Genomic DNA, 5809 nt, shown 5'->3' on the forward strand with positions numbered 1-5809 from the left:
GAGGTGTCGCCTTGGGCAAGGTAGCTCCCTCCAGGCAGAACGCAATTCCTGAAAGGCTTGCAAGGGGCCCTAGCCAACTCTGTCGGCTGTGACGCCAGCACCCACCTCCAGGTGCTGTGTGTCACCCACTAGGAGCAACACACCCCAAGCCTCCAGGGGTGTGTTGCTCCTAGTGGGTGACCACACTTCTGCTTCTCAGCCCATGCTCTGTTCTCCTTTTTAGCATCTTCTCAAATTTACCCTAAATCTTTGAATTGGCTGTGAGATCCTGGAAAGACTATTGGACTTGGAACAAAAATAGGTAACTGAATCCAGCCTCCACTACTCACTTCTTTGTGCACTTGGGCTAATAATGCTTGCCCCACAGCGGGGTGAAAGGAAGAGGGTGTGTGGAAGAGTTTACTGTAATCCACCGAGTATGTTCAGTAAATGCTCCATGAGGACAAGAGCTCTCCCCACTGCCACATCCCTGGGCCTTCACACTGCCTGGCCTGGGGCAGGCGCTGAACGCGTGTCAGAAGGGATGCCATTGTTTGCACGGGAATCCAAGCCCCTGCCCAGGAACATCGTGGCAGGGATGAGCAGAGCTGTTAGTTTCTGGTCCTGGGCTCCTGGACGAACAGCCTGTGGGGAGTGGTGCGGGCCGGGGCTTCCCAGGTGCTGGGGCCAAGTGGTCCTGTGTCCACCACATGGGAGGGCTCCAGTCGTGTGTGCCTCTCTGAGAAAGGGCCAACTGCCTTCTAGAGCCACCCATCCAAGAGGTGGCCGTGGAGAAGTTTGCAGAGATCTTGTCACCCACATGGGTGTATGTGTACGCGTGTATGCGTGCGTATGCGAAGAAATGGCAGGGGCTGGTAAATACTAATGGCCTTTGCATTCACCATTTCACCTGGAAAAGTTCCTCCAATTCCAAACCCTTTTGTCCCGGGGTGGCAGCCACAAGCCTATGACCCTCAGCTTTGTGACTGTGTAGCTGCTGTTCTCTGGGTATTGTCACCTAGGTTCGTAACGTCTTTCTGGCCATGACATTCTTTTACTTTCAACCTACCTCTTTGTTTAGGGATTTTTTAAATGAGGAACTTGAGACATTTTCCTAACAGTTGGGCCACATCCTGGGAGTGAGCCTGGCCCACTCCAGAGGTGTAAGACACACACACTCAGTCACCTCCCAGTTAGGGAAGTTCACTCTCAAAGTCCCCTTGCCTTTCCTCCTAAGCCTAGCACATTCCAGAGAGGACAGACTGGACAAGAAAAATGAGAGAGAAGAAACAAGAGGGTATAAGCCCAGTGCCAGGGGAAGACGCACATATATAAGCAGGTAGCACGGGACGGAGCGCTGGAAGCCAAGTGCAGATGGCGCCACCTCAGCTGTCACTGCTGAGCTCTCATGTGGCGACCTCTGGGGAGATTTCCCTGGCTCCCTCCTCTGGACTCCTATGAAATGAGAGATTTTGACCACTAGTAAAACCATGTCAGATTTTACTGAACTTCATTTATTGCAAATCTAGTTTACCTGCTAAAATATAAGCGATTCTATTACAGGAATTATATCACATCCACTCATCCACCCACCCATCTACCCACTCACCCACTCATCCATCCAATCATCCATCCACCCATTCTTCTATTCATCCAACCACTTACCTACCCACCCACCCATCCTTCTACCCACCAATTCATCTATCCATTCATCTGTCCATCCAACCACTCATCCACCATCCACCTACCCATCCATCCAACCACCCATCATCCGTCCACCCATTCTTCTATCCTTCCAACAACTCACCTATCCATCCACCCACCCATCTACCACCCAACTATCTAACCATCCATTCTTCTATTCATCCAACCACTCACCCACCTATCCACCCACTCATCGATCCACTCACCCATCCATCTACCCACTCATCCATCCATCCACCCATCCATCCATCCATCTATCCATCCATCCAACAAGCATTTAATGAATCCTGCTTTGTTGGGTCAGAAACTCAAAGATCAATGATCTCAGTTCCTGCCCCCAAAGAGCTCACATTTGAGTGGGTAAGACATGATGAACAGCCTGGGCATGGTGGCTCATGCCTGTAATCTCAGCACTTTGGGAGGCCGACGTGGGCAGATCATGAGGTCAGGAGTTTGAGTCCAGCCTGACCAATATGATGAAACCCCATCTCTACTAAAAATACAAAAATTAGCTGGGTATGATGGTGCGTACCTATAATCCCAGCTACTCAGGAGGCTGAGGCAGGAGAATCACTTGAACTCAGGAGGCGGAGGTTATGGTGAGCCAAGATTGTGCCACTGCACTCCAGCCTGGGTGACAGAACAAGACTCTGTCTAAAAAAAAAAAAAAAAAAAAAAAAAAGACATGATGAACATTTAGAGCAACAGGCAGGACAACAGAGATGGGACAGAGGGCTGGGGCACCCTGTGCTGTCATGGTGTCAGAATCTCCTTGATTCTGCCTGTGCCACCGGGCTTGTGGGGCCAGGTCCTGGACTCATGCTCACCTCGCTCTGTGTGTGGGAACTAAGAGCTGTGACGCAAGGAGCCTGGGCAGTTTTTTTGTGGGACACCCCTACCACAGCTCCACAGAGGCAGTGACATGTGTCCCAAAGGCCCTGGGGCCCTGGGTTGGGCAGCTGCACTTCGAGAGCCCAGAGGCGCGTGGGAGGCCCCGGGGTGCTGAAGCTCCCCACTCAGGTGACCGTGACTCCATAGAGACACCTCTGAGGAAACCTCAGAAACACTTATGCAGGGAACACAAAAGTCCCTGGAGTTCTGGCAGTGTATTGGGCAGGGCTGGACACCGAGACCCTCATTTATAGTCTCAGGGCAGGGGAGACCCTAAGGAAGAGTGTATCTCTTGGTAGACCTGGCCCCGAACCCCAGCTGAGCCCCGTGGTTTGCTGGGCCAGGCCCTATTGCCAGCTTCACATGGGACTGCATTCCCTACAGGCGCAGCCCAGCTCACCTGCTACTCCAAGGGGCCGCCAGGGCCCCCCACCCACGATTCTCCTTCCGCAAGACAGGAGTCCTCACCACCATCACATGAGCCTTGTAGTGCACAGAGGACTCAGTAGGTCATTTGTCATCTAGGGCGGTGGGAGGAACAGGTGTGTGCTGCGCCTTGAACAGAGCAGGAAGCTAAGGTCCCAGAGGGCACATGGTTGGTAGTGGCGTGAAGTCAAGCTTGGTGTCTGGGTCTCCTCCCTCGAACCCTGGGCTCTTGCCCAGCTCTCCACAGCCCACCTGAGCTCTCGCTGCAGAGGGAAGCCTGGCTACTTCCACCCTCCACGTCCTCCAGGCAGGGGAGAACGGGGCCTTGGGTCTGACCGCTGACTCATGTGCACAGATTGGATGAGCGCAGCTTCCCGGAGGCACAGTCTGTGCTTCCTGCGCACCTCGCTCATTCCTCACGCATCTTGACTTTGTATGCCTCAGAGCCCGGCATGCAGTACGCTCTTCAAGTAGTTGCTGCCTAAATCTTTAGAAAGATGTTTCTGGAACCTGTGCTAATGAGGTCATAGTATTTTTATGTTTCACTCAAATCCTCTCCCACCAGATTAGTAGGAAATTCAGTCTCTCCCTCTGCCATTTCTCCCCTTTCCCACAAATTATTTTAAGCCTCCAGGGGTTAGTTAGCCAAAGTTGGGACTTTTTCTTTTTTTGAGATAGGGTCTTGCTGTGTTGGCCAGGCTGGAGTACAGTGGCACAAGCACAGCTCACTGAAACCTCCAGTTCCCAGGCTCAAGAGATCCTCCCACCTCAGCCTCCTGAGTAGCTGGGACTACAGGCGTGTGCCATCACGCCCGGCTAATTTTTGTATTTTTTGTAGAAACTGGGTTTCACCATGCTGCCCAGGCTGGTCTCAAACTCCTGGGTTCAAGCGATCCTCCTGCCCCAGCCTCCAAAGTGCCTGGATTAAAGGTGTGAGCCACTGCACCTAGCCTTCAAGTCAGGACCTTCTAACTTCTACTCTCCAGGAACAGAGCTGTGACATCCAAGCTACTGCTGAGTTCCTGCTGCCACATCATGTCACTGTTAACTGGCTGCAGGCCCATGGCCTTGTTGGAGGGCAAGATCACAGAAGAATACACTTGTTCCCTCAGCACCACAGGCAGCCACACGCTCCTTTCTCGGGGGGTGCAGGTTTCAGGGCCCACCCTTTGTCACCCATGTGGCCACATCCCAAGGCCCCCAGCCACACAAAGGTGCTAGTCAGATGTCACCTCTCGTGGACTTAAATTGCCACCTTTCTTTCCCACAGATCCATACCCCCAAAAAGGAGTGGTCTGGGTCTCCTTCCTTCTTTTCCTTCCTAACTATTGAAACCAAAGGCACAAAAAACAAACAAACAAACAAACAAACAAACAAAACAAAGAAACTAAAGGCTGCCATATCCCCAGTCGACACGGCCCCTGCCCACCTCTGAAGGGGGTCCAGACCCTCACCACACAAGTCTGATTACAGATGCCTCCTAGAGGGAGCTAGCCGCTACAGCCGCAAATGTGATTTCTCCTCCTCGTGGCAATTGGGAATACTTTTTTCTCCTGCCTCATTATTGCCAGAAAGGAAACAGAAAAAAAGCCACAGATTCTCTCTTCTGTGGGGCACTTGGCTATACTTCAACAGCCTTACGCTCTCCCAAATGCTCACACGTGCACACGTGTGCCCCACCCCTGGAAACGGAGAGTGCTCTCACCGGTCTACCAATCAATGTCCGCAGCAGGTGTCCAGGCAGCATGTGTGAGCAGGTGCAGCAATCCATGAGGACAAGCGGCCCTAGGTCTTTGGAACAGCAAAGGAAAGTGTCTTAGAAAGGGCCATCTCAGGGAGGTGCGGGAAGCCTGAGCCAACAGCAGCTGGGGAAGGAGGCCCCTGTCTGGGTGGGGCCAGGAGCCCACGAGCCTGTGAGGAGAGGCTTGGGATTGCACGTGCCAGGAGGCGGGCAACAGCGGGACTCTGCTTCTTCCTCGAGAAAACACACCCAGCATTTCTCAGACCTGGGGGTGGACAGTGTTTTCTCAGTTCCTGGGGCTTTGTAGCATCTCCAAGGAACTCTCATACTACAGAAACCGGGAGACACACAGCCAGACATGGTGGCTCACGTCTGTAATCCCAGTACCTTGGGAGGCCAAGGCTGGTGGATCACAAAGTTAGGAGTTTGAGACCAGCCTGGCCAATATAGTGAAACCCTGTCGCTACTAAAAGTACAAAAAAATTAGCTGAGCGTGGTGGTGCATGCTTGTAGTCCCAGCTACTCAGGAGGTTGAGGCAGGATAATTGCTTGAAGCCAGGAGGCAGAGGTTGCAGTGAGCCGAGGTAGCACCATGGCACTCCAGCCTGGGCGACAGAGCAAGATTCCGTCTCAAAAGAAAAAAAAAAAAGAAAAGAAAAGAAACCAGGAGACACTTTTGTGGTCACTTAAGACTTTCCCAGGCAGTAACAGGCGTCATTTTTGCCTTTGAGGTGTTTTTCTTTCTGCTTCGATTCCAGCCACAGTCCTACCCTGGCAGTGAGCAAATCCCCCATGCGGTTCTGAGCAGGTCAGTGAGCAAATCCCCCATGCGGTTCTGAGCAGGACAGTGAGCAAATGCCCCATGCAGTGCCGAGCAGGATGCTGTGGCTCAGATGCAACTTGAGGCCGCCAGGAAGATGCCTGAGGTGGTGCATGGCACACAGGAGGCAGCAAGATAGGCTCGGGCCGGGCCGCAGGCTGCAGCAACGACCACCCTCCGCTTCCAGCCACAGCCCCTCTGTCTCACGGGACAGAGACAGGGCTGGCTCAAGTGGCTGGCACACATCA

The sequence above is a fragment of the Saimiri boliviensis genome, chromosome 1 (genome assembly GCF_048565385.1).
Source record: "Saimiri boliviensis isolate mSaiBol1 chromosome 1, mSaiBol1.pri, whole genome shotgun sequence".
NCBI lineage: Eukaryota > Metazoa > Chordata > Mammalia > Primates > Cebidae > Saimiri > Saimiri boliviensis.